Here is a 15,193-nt window from a genome sequence, read left to right as displayed (position 1 = left end):
CCTTTCAATGTGACTCTGGCTCTAACAACTAAACCGCCCAAGTTTACTGTCAGACTCCAGCATAGGTCACATGACTCCTTTCATTTAACCCACACTTAATGCTACAGCTCTAAACCATTATAAACGAAAAGATATAATCCTAAAACCTAATAATCTCATCAATCTTACATGTGTAACAAACTTTTTGCGTGCAGCAAGACTCCATGAAGCACGCTTTGACTTCCAGTTTGAAAATTTCAGGTAACAATGCAAACTCTGGAAATGTAATAGAACTCAAGGCCTGGACCCTTAAGAGGGGAAAATGTACGAGAGGGAACTTCTCTGAGACATTTTAAAAATAGAGTCAAGGTGATTTTAACTATTGCGCGGCTGGCCATCAAGCTTGTGGGTCGGCTGGCCACCTGACCCCTCTGGTGGGAGGCCCTGCCAACTTTGAGCCACAGAAACACTGCCAGAAATCCGCACGCCCCAATTTGACATCCAGCTGCAGCTTGCTGAATGCAGATTACCGTAGTTTTGCATGGCCTGGAGGCAAATCTGGGAACTGCACGTGGTCCATGATTTCTTATTTGAAATTCTGGTCTAGATTTTGCTGAAGTTGGATTGCTAAATTATGCAAATTTTGTTTGTTTCTCTGCTAATGCATTTTTAAAAGAATCTAGCTTTTTGATTTGATGAGCTACATAGAATTTACAGCATAGAAGCAGGACATTTAGCCCAACTGCTCTATGCTAGTTTGAGAATATAATTTGCTTTGTTTCTGATATCACTATAGTTGAACCTAATTAAGCAAAAAAGGTGTTTGATTGCCTTATTTTATTTCAGATTATATTCTGTGGAAGACTGACTCTTCTGCAGTGACTGAAATAAATTCTTGGCTCGACAATTGAAATATGTATTGGCTGACAAATGGAATCTCCAACAAGTCATATTTTTAGGTAGCTGTGTTTTCATCGCCTTGCAAGTAATATGTTGACTGTGCAGAATGAGTTACAGCTCTGTGTATTGAACCATTTCAATAGTATTTTGATTGCAAAATGATTGGCACGACTCTAACACAATATGTGCAGTGCATGTGCACCTTAGTTATTTTACATAATGTTCTGGAAAGAACGACAGTTATCCTTTTGTGTTTTATCATTCACTTTTATGTGGTTTTAAGAGGAAGCTTTTTCTTTGCTAAGGAATATTTTTAATTGATTTTGTGGATTGTTACAGATCCTTGCTTTTTACTGCTGCCACAAGCTTCATGGTTTAAGTATTGTACATTGATGTTGTGACATGCCTATTGGATCAGTTGTAAAACGTGTTGCTTTGAAATTAAAGCAGGCAGAAAATGCAGTTATCTGTTCTATGGCTGTTAATGGCAGGTGCTATTCATTTGAGGGCAAGTCTGTTTTTAAGGGGCTTTGGTAGATTTTGAAATGTACTGTTGATCTAGAAAGATTTATTGCTCTAGTAAGCAGGCAAAACCTAACTTTAATTAAACTTCTTAATTGTCCTTAATTAGCTGGGTACCTTAACAGGGTATCCTATTGCAGATTTTGAGTTTATTGCACATCAGTCACTGAACAATTTTGTAATTGATCTCATGTTGTTCTTTACCTCTCTTCCCCTGTTGGACATCACCAGTGCTCTTTATACTTCTGGTGTTCCTGTTCAGCATTCCACCCCCCTGCAAAGCTTGATCCCATTACTTTAAGCTTTCTGATCCAGCTGCTGAAGTTGTTAGTCAAGTCATCGGCAGTCATTACAGAAGGCTTTTGTACAACCCTAGCATTTTTCATGTTTTACCTCGACATTTTGAAAGTGCCTATTGAGGCATTCCAGTAAGAAATGTCTTTCTGGTTGTAAGGGAAAAAGCACTGGTGGCTCGTAAAAGGGTAGTGCAATCCATCATTGTATGACTGTATATCATTGTGAAATACTTGTGGAAAGCATCACGCTAATAGCATTCAGTGAGTTGGACTATACGTCTAAACATTATAGGCTTGACCACTAAGCGATTTCCATGACTTTTTCTATCAATCTTCTGGAATTTTTGCTGTTCTTGAAGTTCTTATTTAAAAAAATATATGCAGTTGTAATTTTATAAAGCTGTAGCATAGATTGGGCAAAAACACTGGAAAATTGTATTTTCCTCATTAACATTCAGGTTTACTGTAGCCCTTCCTAATAAAATGCACACCAGGTTAACTATTTTCTTCATCATGAATAAAGGTGACATACAAGTGGACAGTTTAATGGCTATGTAAACTTGTGAATAAGCAAAAAATATGTTTGGAGAGGATTTTTTTAATACAATGATAATTTAAATGCAGCAGCTTTCATTACTGGATTTGGTACTTTATTTGAACCTACAAGGCAATTATGCATTAGTGGTTTATTCTATGCAGGATCCTAGTGGTATTATTTATACCACAAAAAGATTTTTCAGCTCATTGTTCTTCTTTCCTCCCCATCTGTCCTGGATGTTGTGACTTAATGCATCTAAGTTCACAGATGGTAGCGGAGTCCATCACTTCATGGCCAGTAGCCACACGTGAACCCAAAATATTGTGTTTAGTCGTTGAATCATAGCTGAGCTCAACTCTGACCTCCTTCAACAAGAGCAAATACAGGTCCCAAAAAATTTCACCCAGCCTTAAACCTAAAAACTAATGAGAATTTCTGAATTTTTTTGCCTCCTTACCCCAAGGTCAGTTGTACTGCAATAGGGTATCGTTTTATTTTCTCTTTAATGCATTTAGAATATCAAAGTTCTCTTCTCTAATATTTGCATTTTTTAAAAAAGCATTTAATCTTTCCTACATTTTCAGTCTTGAAAAAATACTTAATTTGACTGGTAGAAAAGGGCGAAGGAAAATGATTTAAATTATCATTGGGTATGAGTTGTGTGAATCTTTGAGAGAAGTTAAAAAAAATAGTTGTTTTAGAAAAGCACTACAAATAAATCATTGGCATTCTGTTTACGTGTGGTATAAAGTAACATAATATCCGACTAACCTAGTTTTGAGAACAGACAGGTATTTTAAAATCTCCAAGGTCTTCTCTACATGTGATAAAGTGGTGATCAAGCAGCTGTCAAGACTGTTTCTTCCCTTAACTAGTTTATCATCTAAAGAAAAGATCTCTGAGGTTTTGGAAGCTTGTACGATTTTCATTACAGAAATGATCATGTTGAAGGGTTGAGGTTTTCAAAAGGCAACCACTTCTCGCCTTCTGTCGTGTTTTTATTCTTTGATGCACGAGAGTGCAGAATCGTTTTATTCTGTCTGTCTGCCAATCATAGATTTATTCTGTCTGCCAATCATAGATTATTATCTTCATTAATGGCCTAGAGGCCATATGTCGCTCACCATTGCTTTTAGAAGTTTTCCCAAGTATTTCCTGTCTGTTGGAATGTCCCTTGAAGGTTTGTAAGGTCCCCAGTAAAGTTCACGATCTCAGAAATGTTGATGGAGAAGTTGTCTCTCAAAGCCCTAGTTAGGCCACACCAGAGGTACTGTGCACTATATCTTCAGAATGATATATTGGCCTTGAAGACAGTGCAGCATAGATTTACCAGAATGATACCTGGACTCCAAGGGGTAAGCTTTGAGCAGGTGCTAAGTAAATTTAGAAAGGTTAACGGGTGATTTAATCAAAGTTCTCAAGCTATAAAGGGTAGGGTAGCTAGGGAGAAACTGGAGGGAACACAGGATAAAAATTGGAGCCAGATCTTTCAGGGGGTGTCATTAGGAAACACTTTTACATGCAATGATAAGTAGAAGTTTGAAACTCTCTTCTGCAAGTGACAGTTCATGCTGGGTCAATTGTTAGTCTTAAATCTGAGAGTTTGTTTTGTTAACCAAAGCTATTAAGTGATATGGGATAAAGATGGATATATGGAGTTATTCTTGTTCCCATGTTCCTGTTGTTGATGTCATTTTAATGAATGGTCACAAGCACATCAATGTATCTAAATAAATTTGAAGCCTGTTGATCAATGAAGCATTGTTTATTGGATTATTTCTATAAGCAAATGCTATTAATACTGATTTGAATATATTGATAATCAATTGGTAACAGAGGACACTTTCTTGGTAAGGGGATCTCCCAATTAACTCCTGACCTTAATATGGATTGATAAATATCACCAGAATGAATTATGGACAGAAAATCCTATTAAAATTGTAAAAAAAAAAGCTTTCTGTCCGCAGCCAACCTTATAAAAAAGGCTGACGCAGTAGGCCATTTTTGGTCTGTAGCTTTCAGCGATGTATTTCAATGTGCAGTCTGGCCCTATCGATTGAATCTCTATTTTGTCCCATTACTGAGGTGTTGTTGCCTCTTGAGATTTTACAAACTGCTTAAGGAGGTGGTTTCTACTATTTTTGCAGGTAAAGAAAAGGAATATTGCTATCATTGGCCTGATTGACTCAGCTTTCCTGCATGGAGCAGTATCACTTGCCTTACCCAGCCACTAGGGATCCAGACCTAAGCTCTGGAATTCCCATAAGCCTCTTTCGCACCACCCACCACCCACCGCCCCCACCCACCAAAACATACACACACACACACACACACACACACACACACACACACACACACACACACACTCACTCATCTCTGCCAACCCGTCTCCACATCCCTCTTCTCCATTAAGTTGCTCCTTAAACTCTATGGGTGGAATTTACCATGCCCATTGGAGGCGGTGTGAGCGAACATTATGGCAAGAAAGCCAAAAATTGGTTAAACCAGTTTGCAATCATTTGCTCTGCCCGTCAATGGCAGGTCGTGGTTCCCGCCGCTGGGCATCAGGAACTTCATTGTAATAAATCTGCATATAATTATAAGCCCAGCTTGCTGGAATCATCCCCCCCCCCCAGGCTGGATCATCTGAGCACATCGGCATGATTGCACACCAACAGGTTTCACACCGTACATGAGCAATGTGCACTTGGCGAGCTGCACTTCGCTTGGGACTTTGAGATTTGTTTGCAAACCTTGCACTCACGGTCATCACCGCCAGGTTTCGCAGACTGTACCACATCACTTTTCAGAGTTTGGATGGACAAACTCTCCTCTGCAGCATTGGCACTGATCACCACTGCCATCACCTACCAAGCCGGAGTGGCAGGCTTACTGGACCTCCTGCAGCCAGAGCGAGGGTAGAGGTGTCTAAAAGGTGTTCCAGGTACACATCACTGAATCAGGGGGCTGCAGTCTTCTTGCCTTTTGCTGCCATATCTTCCAAGCAGCAGTCCTGGACTGGAAGCAGTGAGAGGTGTGCACATGGCTGCACTTTAAATATGGCACCTGGCTTGAGGAAGCGGTGAGGTGATGGCGTGGCGGGCAAATGAGAGCCCACCTGCCATCAAAACAGTGTGTTTCCCAGGAATGCATGATTAACAAGGTCAGGTTGGGACGATATGGTGTGAAAAGCCGCCATTTTGTCCCACCTGCTACCACACTTAGTGTAAATCTGAGACGATTCCGCTCTATATCTCTTGCCAAATATTTGATCACCTGTTCTGATTTTTCCTGAAAGGTAGTTGAAGGATAGAAGTATAGCCAGTCCTTATGTACTTTTATAAGCATTTATTTACAGAGTCACACATTGCAAGCATATACCTCCTAACCCAACAACCACAGTTTCAGTCTCTATATATAGGGACATGACTGAACCCCCAGTAAATGCCCATCCCTACATACAATTTAAACACAATGAATATTCAATGAATACTAATATCTCTGCATGGCCCAGTGTCCAATTCTGTCTGATAACATTCCTGTGCCTTTGGAAGTTTATTTCTCCATTGAAAGCGGTATATATTATGCAAGTAGCTGTTATAAATCCAGATTTAAAATAGTTGTTTTTGACTTCTAGATTTCTGGAATCCTCCCCATGTTAAAAACATGAAGTAACAAATAGCTATTTTAGTTATTGGAGTCTTCATTTGTTATTTCTGGAATTTAAGTATATTCTTGCCATAGCAGAACAAAGTATTTCCATTACGTTTGAACACTGTTTAATGTGGTAGTATAGTTATTTTTCTTCCTTTAATCCAGCACCATGTTGAAAGCAATTCTCCATTGGCACCTTTATTTGGAGAAGTGTGATTAATGTTCAAATTTTTCAAAAAAATCTTGAGGACTGATGGCCTCATTGGAAAAAAAACTGGCTGCCCTGAACCTGACTGTATGAGAGAGTGGAATTAGCAGCAGCAGCAAGCTGTGGTGCTTTAGTTCAAGCTGCGAATGTTAATTCAGCTCCCTTACCCTATGGGGTTCAGTTGCTCTCCTAGGTCATCAGGACTCTCCACTGAACAGAGATATTTTTAGAATTGAACAGAAGAACTTGTTGCTTTTGTCATTGATTTTTAAAAGTACTTCTGTATAGTTTCTATTTCATATTTTGCATATCTGTGCCTCCTTTATTTTTTTAATACTTGACTGCATAAAAATCCTGCTGGGAACAGGCTGTTCAGTGGAGAGCTGCAGAGAATTAAGATGAAAAAGCAGTTACTACTCCAGGATATAGGGACTTATTCTCTAGTGTCTCTACACTGTGACCCATCTTGGATGATTTCTGGTATTTTACTTGGTCCCTTTGCTGACCAATTGATGAAGGATATTTCAGAGTGGCAGATCACTCTGAAACTAAGTTGATCTTCAATATCAGATGATGTGATTGTCCCTTTTGATTACTCCCATTGGCTGTGTTTCTCGCAGGGAAGGAGTAGAATGGCCTACGTCACATTGAACCTGTGTGGTCAATATCGAGCAATGAAAGGACAAAGAATTCCAAAGTTCACAGCAAGTCATTTTTGGGAATGGCAGTAATGGATAATTATTTTTCACTTTCTCAGCCTTGGCAGGTAGAAATGCACACTGATTCCCTGCTGAGGTGGTTGTAATTGCATAGAATTATATAGAAATTACAGTGCACAAACAGGTCATTCCACTTGGTAGAAGCCGGTGTTTTTGCTCCACACCAAGATTCCTCCCATCTATTTTCATCTAACCCTTTCAGCTATCCCTTTATTCCTTACTGCCTCAGGTGCTTATCTGGCTTCCCCTTAAAGGTTTATATGCAATTCACTTGACTGCTCCATGTGCAAGTGCGCTTTACTCTCTGGATTAAATGAAAACATGTGATTATTAGATGGCCAAGTAGGCTTCAGCAAAATAAGGAAGAAACTGAAGCCAGATTTGTGAAAAGGATTATAATCACACAGCACTGCATCTTGTACTTGTCCATTCTGATTACAATTTGGCCAATTAAAATGCAGCTTTTGAAACTGTTATAATGCGAAAGTGCAACTTGACCAGCTAAAACTGTGACTTGGAATGTGGGTGTCAATATTAAGAAATTGATGATCACTTCATGTAATTCTATATTTTTGTCACTATACATGGTTTTCTGAGGCTTAACTGTAACACTTTGTATCCAAGTTTTTTTTTTGCAAAAATATACTTTATTCATAAATCTTCAAAAACATTTCGAAACTTTTTAAATCACCATTACAAAAATACAAAGGTTCAACTTTTACAAACTGAAAACACAAGGTTTATCAGAAAAAACAATGAAAATTTCAATCATTGGCAGACGTACATTATAAGCTGTACAGCCTGAGGGGCTCTTTACAGTTCCCAGCCCCCCAGTGCACTGTGGCAGAAAGGTCTTAGGCAGCGACCCTTCCCCATTGCGCCTTTGCGGCGGCTGCCCCAAGCTTAACTGTGTCCCTCAGCACGTAGTCCTGGACCTTGGAAAGTGCTAGTCTGCTACACTCGGTCGGGGACAACTCTTTGCGCTGGAAAACCAACAAGTTTCGGACAGACCAAAAAGCGTCTTTCACCGAGTTGATGATCCTCCAGCTGCAGTTGATGTTTGTCTCGGTGTGTGTCCCTGGGAACAGCCCGTAGAGCACAGAGTCCTCTGTCACAGAACTGCTCGGGATGAACCTCGACAGCAACCACTGCATCCCTCTCCAGACCTTCTTTGCAAAGATACAATCTACAAGGAGGTGAACAACGGTCTCTTCCCCACCACAGCCACCTCGAGGGCAACGTGCAGAGGGGGTGAGACTCCTGGCGTGTAGGAAGGATCTTACAGGGAGGGCCTTTCTCACCACCAGCCAAGCTACATCTTGGTGTTTGTTGGAAAGTTCTGGTGATGAGGCATTCTGCCAAATTACTTTGTCAGTCTGCTCAAGGAACCATCCCACAGGATCCACCCTCTCCTTTTCCCTCAGGGCCTTTAAGATGTTACGTGCCGACCACTGCCTGACGGACTTGTGGTCGAAGGTGTTTCTCTGCATAAATTTTCCCACGAGGGACAGGTGGTACGGCACAGTACAACTACTTGGAGCGTTCCGCGGCATCGTGGCCAGACCCATCCTTCGCAACACCGGGGACAGGTAGAACCTCAGCATGTAGTGACACTTGGTGTTTGCATACTGAGGATCTACGCACCGCTTGATGCAGCCGCACACAAAGGTGGCCATCAGTATGAGGGCGATGTTGGGCACGTTTTTTCGCCTTTATCTAGAGGCTTGTACATCGTGTCCCTGCGGACACGATCCATTTTCGACCTCCAGATAAAGCGGAAGATGGCTCGGGTGATCGCCACCACACAGGAGTGTGGAATGGGCCAGACCTGCGCCACGTACAGGAACAGCGAGAGTGCCTCACACCTGATGACCAGGTTCTTACCCGCAATGGAGAGGGAGCATCGCTCCCACATGCCCAGTTTCCTTTTCACCATAGACACTCGCTCTTTCCAGTTTCTAACACATGCCCTGGTCCCTCCGAACCATATTCCCAGCACCTTCAGGCCATCAGCCCTGACAGTGAAGGGGACAAAGGATCGGTCAGCCCAGTTCCCAAAGAACATGGCCTCGCTCTTCCCATGATTTACCTTGGCTCCCAATGCCAGTTCGAACTGGTCGCAGATGTGGATAAGTCTGTGCACCGACAGCGGATCAGAGCAGAAGATGGTGACATCGTCCATGTAAAGGGAGACTTTGATCTGAGTGCCTCCACTACCTGGGATCGTCACTCCTCTTATGCCCGGATCCTTCCTGATTGACTCAGCAAAGGGTTCTATGCAACACACGAAAAGAACAGGCGAGAGAGGGCAGCCCTGCCTGACTCCAGATTTAATCGGAAAGCTATCTGATTCCCACCCATTGATTGAGACTGTGCTACTGATGTTAGTGTAGAGCAGTTGGATCCAATTGCGAATTCCCTCCCCAAACCCCATTTTGGAGAGCACATCCACCATGTAGGTGTGCGATATTCTGTCAAAGGCCTTCTCCTGATCCAGGCTGATGAGGCAGGTATCCACACCTTTGCCCTGTACATAGGCAATCGTATCCCTGGGCAGCGCAAGGCTGTCAGAGATCTTCCTGCCCGGCACAGTGCAGGTCTGGTCAGGGTGGATCACCAATTCCAGAGCGGTTTTGACCCGATTGGCAATGACCTTGGACAGAATTTTATAGTCCACATTCAACAGTGAAATGGGTCGCCAATTTCTAATTTCTTCCCTTTCCCCCTTGTGCTTGTAGATGAGGGTGATAATGCCTTTCCTCATGGATTCTGACATACTGCCGGCCAGGAGCATACTCTCGTACACTTCTAGCAGGTCTGGGCCGATCCTGTCCCACAGAGCCGAATACAACTCCGCCGGCAAGCCGTCGCTTCCGGGAGTTTTACTCTTCTCGAAGGACTCAAGGGCCTCAGTCAGTTCGTCAGGAGTTAGCGCTTTGTCCAGACTCTCCCGTGTACTGTCATCTAAGACCTCCGTGATAGAGGACAGGAAGGACTGGGAGGCCGTGCTGTCTGTGGGCTTCACGTCATACAATCCGGCATAAAAGGATTTGCTGATCCTCAAAATGTCAGATTGCAATGACTTAACTGAGCCGTCTTCGTCCTTCAGGCTGCTGATCACAGAGCTCTCTCTGTGTACCTTTTGGAAGAAGAAACGTGAGCACGTCTCATCCTGCTCCACGGAGCGGACTCTGGAACGGAAGATGATCTTGGAGGCCTCCGAGGCAAAGAGCGAGGCTTGCTGGCTCTTCACCTCTTGGAGTTCCTCCTTGATATCGACCCCCATCGACTGCAGCCAGAGCAGATTCTGCATGTTTTTCTGGAGTCGGGACATTTCCCTCTGTTCCTTTCTAGCTTTCTGGGTGCCTTTGAGGACAAAAAACCTCTTGATGTTTCCCTTGATCGCTTCCCAACAGTGTGTCAGGGACTCAAAGAGGGGTTTCATGGTTCTCCAACCTTTGTAAGCCCTCTTGAGCTCCTCAGTGTTCTCTGGGGTCAGCAGTTGCACGTTTAGCTTCCATGCCCCCCTGCCAACCCTCTAGTCCTTCTCTAAGTGACAGTCAGCCAGTAGGAGGCAGTGGTCAGAGAAGAACACCGGCTTGACGTCGGTGGATCTGACTGCAAATGCACGGGACACAAACAGGAAATCTATCCTGGAACAGACGGACCCGTCAGGCCACGACCAGGTGTATCCACGCTGCGCTCCATCTGCAGGGTTGCTGAAGACGTCGTGCAGCTTGGCATCCTTTACTGTTTCCATCAGGGATCTGGATGTAGCGTCCAATCTGCTGTCGGCCCTGCTGGATCGTCCAGCCGCATCGATGATGCAGTTGAAGTCACCGCCCAGAATGACCGGCCTGGAGGTTGCCAGCAGCAGTGGGAGCTGCTGAAAAACCTCCAGCCGCTCAGCCCCTTGTGACGGGGCGTAGACGTTAATTAAACGGAGTGGAGCATTCTTATACATTACGTCTGCTACGAGGAGGCGCCAGCCCACCACCTCCTTAACCTGGGAGATGGTGAAGCTGCCTCCCCGCAGCAGAATCCCCAGGCCGGAGGAACGAGAGTCGTTTCCTCCCGACCAGATCGATGGCCCGTGGGACCACCATCGTGACCATTGCCTGTAGGAGCTGAGGTGCGGTATCGCACACTCCTGCAGAAACGACAGGTCAGCTTTGACCTTGGCAAGGTAGTCCAAGGTCGCAACACATCGCGTAGTAGACTTAATGCTACGCACATTTATGGATACAATCTTTACACCCATCTTTAAGCAGTTAGTCGCTTACCAAACCTGTTGTCTCTGAGAGTTCCTTCTCGTGGTGTGCTCAAATTGCTTCACTTTGGATGGGCTGAGGAAAGCGTCCTGAACCTCCCCATTGGAGATGTTCTGCTCGGGTGGCATCTGGGGGTCCGTGCAGAGAGTGGGGTTTGAAATGTCCTCTGTTGGAGAAGCTTCTCCAATCCTCTCCCCCTCTGGGGCGTTGCTGCTCCCGGCTTCCCGGAGCTGGGGTGCGCTGAGCGCCTCACTGCTCCCAGATTCCTGGGGTTGTGGTGCACTGGCCTCTTTGGGTTGTGAGCCAAGTTGGGGTGCACTGGTCTCCTCATTGTCTCCAATGTTCTGGAGCTTGGGTGACTCGTCCTCCGACTCCCTAGCGTTTTGCCGCTTCTTCTGTTGGTGCCGCCCTGGCACTTCTTCATCCGAAGAGCTGCTGCTCTTGTTATCCGTGTCGGATAGGAGACGCCTCTTGACTCTTGTCTGGGAAGTGGCTTGGTTTCTTTTTAGCCCCTTCTTCCTTTTGGCTCTCTTCACCTGCTGCCTCGTCCTCCTCCGTTGATTCGCTCTCCTGAGGAGTGGGTGGTTCCGAGGGCAGTGCTGTTGATTGGCTGTCTGCTGCCTCAATTTTTTCCTCCACCTTGTCTCTCTCTGTGTCCTCCTTTGTCCTGATGTTTTCCCTGGGGGCCTTGGTGGTTGGTGTGACACGAGGCATTTCTTCTGCTTCCCCCTCGTTGGCTTTAGCTGCCTGTGCATAAGAATGGCAACGTTTGGGGCAGGTCTTGTAGAGGTGACTTGCCTCACCACACAGGTTGCAGCACTTAGCCTGTTTACAATCTTTTGTCTGGTGCCCTTCCTTTTTGCAGTTCTTGCAGAGGACAGCACTGCAATTGGCCGCCACATGACCAGACTTGCCGCATGAGCGACAAAGTTTGGGTTGCCCAGCGTAGACAAGGTAACCACGGCTTCCCCCGATAGCGAATCTGGAAGGGGGGTGGAAAACGGCTCCCTTACCGTCGGTCTTGAGCGTTACCTTAACCTGGCGTTTACATGTCCAGATCCCCAAATTATCTTTAACTTCAGTGCAGCTCCCAACCTTATCGAAGTACCTGGTAAGGAAGGTGAGCACGTCAGCGACAGGGACGTAGGGGTTGTACAGATGCACCGTCGCAACCCGTTCACGATGCAACGGTAGAACAAAGAGCGGCTCCGCCATCAGGATCTTCATTTCTGGCAGGTCTTTTTTTCCTCAAACACCTTCAGGAGTTTGACACAAGCTGCCACATGCTTGAAGGTCACATCAAAGAAACCAGCGCTGGGGAAATCCTGGAGACAGTAGATATCCGCAGCCTCAAAACCACACAGCTTGAATAGGATCCTCTTTGTGAAGAAGGTCCTATCCATTCCTGTTCCTTGCTCGCTGCCCTTCACCATGACTCGGATGGTGTTAGGTACCCCATGGTAAGGGGTTTGACTGGTTATAGCCATTGCTCTTTCCCTGACACTTTGTATCCAAGTATTAAAGTAAAGAAAGACCTCCTATTTACATAGCACCTTTCAGGCCCTTGGGACATCCCGAGGCAGGTCATAGCTGAATCATTTTAAAGTTAGGTCACTATTGTTTTCAACTTCAGCTGTTTATAAAATTGCTGTGTCACGGTTATACGTAATTGCCCAATTCTGAAACTAGCCCTACCTTAAATCAGAGTTCTTCCATCTGATTGGCTCAGTGCAAATGTGTCAAATATGATGGACCGAATGCAAATTTCTTAGAAAAGAGGTGAATCATTTTGAAAATGTTCCCATGAAACATTTTTTTCACCTGTCCTCCAGCTGCATAAGGTTTTGAACATAGTGAAAATGTTGCATGGATTTGATATTTTTGCCAATAATGTTTGTATATTGGGTTGGGTACATGCATTGTGCAAGTTTCTCATGAGCGATCAGTGGTATTTAACTAGGCAAATTTTACAATGCCTTTCTGTCATATCTGATAAAATCTACCTAGCTGTTTTACAAAATTAATTGAAGAAAAGTTGGAGGCACAATTATAAACATTCACCGCATCAAATTTATGTTGATTTCAAATATGTGTAAAATAGAGTTTAAATAAATTACAGTGCACATAGGCTTATGAGCTCTTGCACATGCAAAGTCCAGTTTCTACCTTGCACACAGCATGCTGCACCACCTTTGGGTACACTTAGATTTTCTTTAGCTTTTGTTTGAGTCCTCCAGGATTGTTCTTCAAGATAGGTGGCACTGCAGTGCTAATGTGTATTGTCCTAACTCATCTTCAAGTCAGATGCTGGTTGGCTTGTGCTAACATTGCCGACTCAATTACTGTCACATGGGAAATGTTGTTAGTATCACCTCGACCCAAATGGACCTTAAGCTGCCACTAGCTGCTGCAAACCAATTCCGTGTTACTATAAACCCCAGCAACCCCACCCATCATTCAATACCTTTCAAAAGTCACTAACCATTAGTTGAAGTTCCAAACAAAGGATAACCACAAATGCTGTTCACTATGTATGATCCAAACCATTACCTCGAACGTCGAGTATAATTATAGACGGATTTCCTCAGCTGCAAGATTAATCTGATTTGTGCAACACTTCTGCTTCTCCCCTGCACCATGTCACCTTCTTCAGCGCCCCATGCACTGCTTGGAACCACCTATTGGACTTGGGGATTTTTAAAAAACCCTACCCCCAAACTATGGAACCCACCTCTGGCTTCTTTGCTTCCTCTTCTCCCCAACCCTAACCACTTAATTACCTTTCTTAGCTCCTATACTTGCTGATACACATAAATGATATCCAGTATCATTGCTATTATCCCTCCTTGCCCGCTTCTCGTCTCCGCAGTATGCGACACGGTCAACTATACCATCCTCCCCACTGACCTAACCCTTTTCTCTTTGCTCCATTAGACTGTTCCCTTGTTCCACTGATACCTGTTTGAAAACAGCAAGTATATCTCCAAGAATAGCTTCTTCCTGTACCTGAGCAACCACAATTGGAGCTCCCCAAAAGGCTTTAACCCTCTCATCTACATGGTGCCTCTTAGTGGCCGAGTGCTGAAAACACCCATTTCTGCTGCTTCACCATTTGAACTCATGTCAATTTCTCAGATTCTGTTGCCTGTAGTCCTTCTGCACTAAGCTCAGCTTCCTACCACCCCCAATGCCTTCCTGCTCTTGATGGATTGAGCTCATGGCTTTTTGGCCTCCTGCTTAAATCTTTTCCCAGCATCAATCAAGCTTCCCTTTGAAGTCTCCTCCAATCTTCCATCCCTATCCTTCAACTTTTCCCCTCTGTGTATCCTGTCTTTTGGTGACGAGGCTTTCAGTACCTCAGTCCTCCTCTCTGGTAATACCCCCTTAAACCTCACCATCTTCTCTTTCTGCATTAGCTTCCTGAATGACTACCGTTTCAAAGCTTTAAGTTATTCCTCTCAACTATTCTACCACAGCTTGGCACCTCTTTGCGTTTCATCGCTCCTGCTATGGAACACAGTCAAATCATTTTCCATATTAAAGGTGCTTTCTAAATGCAAATTGTTGCTGTTTTAACTTTAAAAGCAAGAGCAGTGCCTATTATATGCTACATACGAACTGATCTCCTACAACTGCAGCCTTCAGTTAGAACAGTGCCTATTATAGAACATTTGAATGTTGACAGAGGACCAAACTGGTTTCGAAATTCTTTAGTGGGACCAAAATCAGAATGGGTCTTTATAGTTTGTTGTGTATGTCAAATGGTTACATGGCTGCAATTCTTTTATTTATGTTTATGATCTAAACTCTAAACAACAATTTACACATGAGACCAGAGATAATGTAAATCAAAATCTTTAAATGAATTTCTCCTTAGGTTGAAATCGTTTAGTTAGTTTCCTATTGCAAAATGACCAGCTTACTGACCCATTTAACAAGGATCTATAGCAAAATCAAAAGTTATAATTTGCATTTTTATTGTGCCTTTAATGTGGTTGAATGTTCCAGGGCACTTCACAGGAGTGTTTCAACAGCTCTTAAAAAGGGTCACATGGACTCGAAATGTTAACACTGTTTCTCTCTCCAAAGATGCTGCTCGACCTGCT

The 15,193-nt window shown here is 43.9% G+C and overlaps 1 protein-coding gene across 2 annotated transcripts in view; it reads left to right on the top strand.

Moving 5' to 3' along the window:
- Positions 1 to 15,193, top strand: part of LOC121282617 (plexin-A2-like) — a 470,357-nt gene that overhangs the window by 56,326 nt on the left and 398,838 nt on the right. The window lies entirely within an intron of this gene.

The sequence above is a fragment of the Carcharodon carcharias genome, chromosome 9 (assembly GCF_017639515.1).
Source record: "Carcharodon carcharias isolate sCarCar2 chromosome 9, sCarCar2.pri, whole genome shotgun sequence".
NCBI lineage: Eukaryota > Metazoa > Chordata > Chondrichthyes > Lamniformes > Lamnidae > Carcharodon > Carcharodon carcharias.
This window is presented reverse-complemented; position numbering and strand designations above follow the sequence as displayed.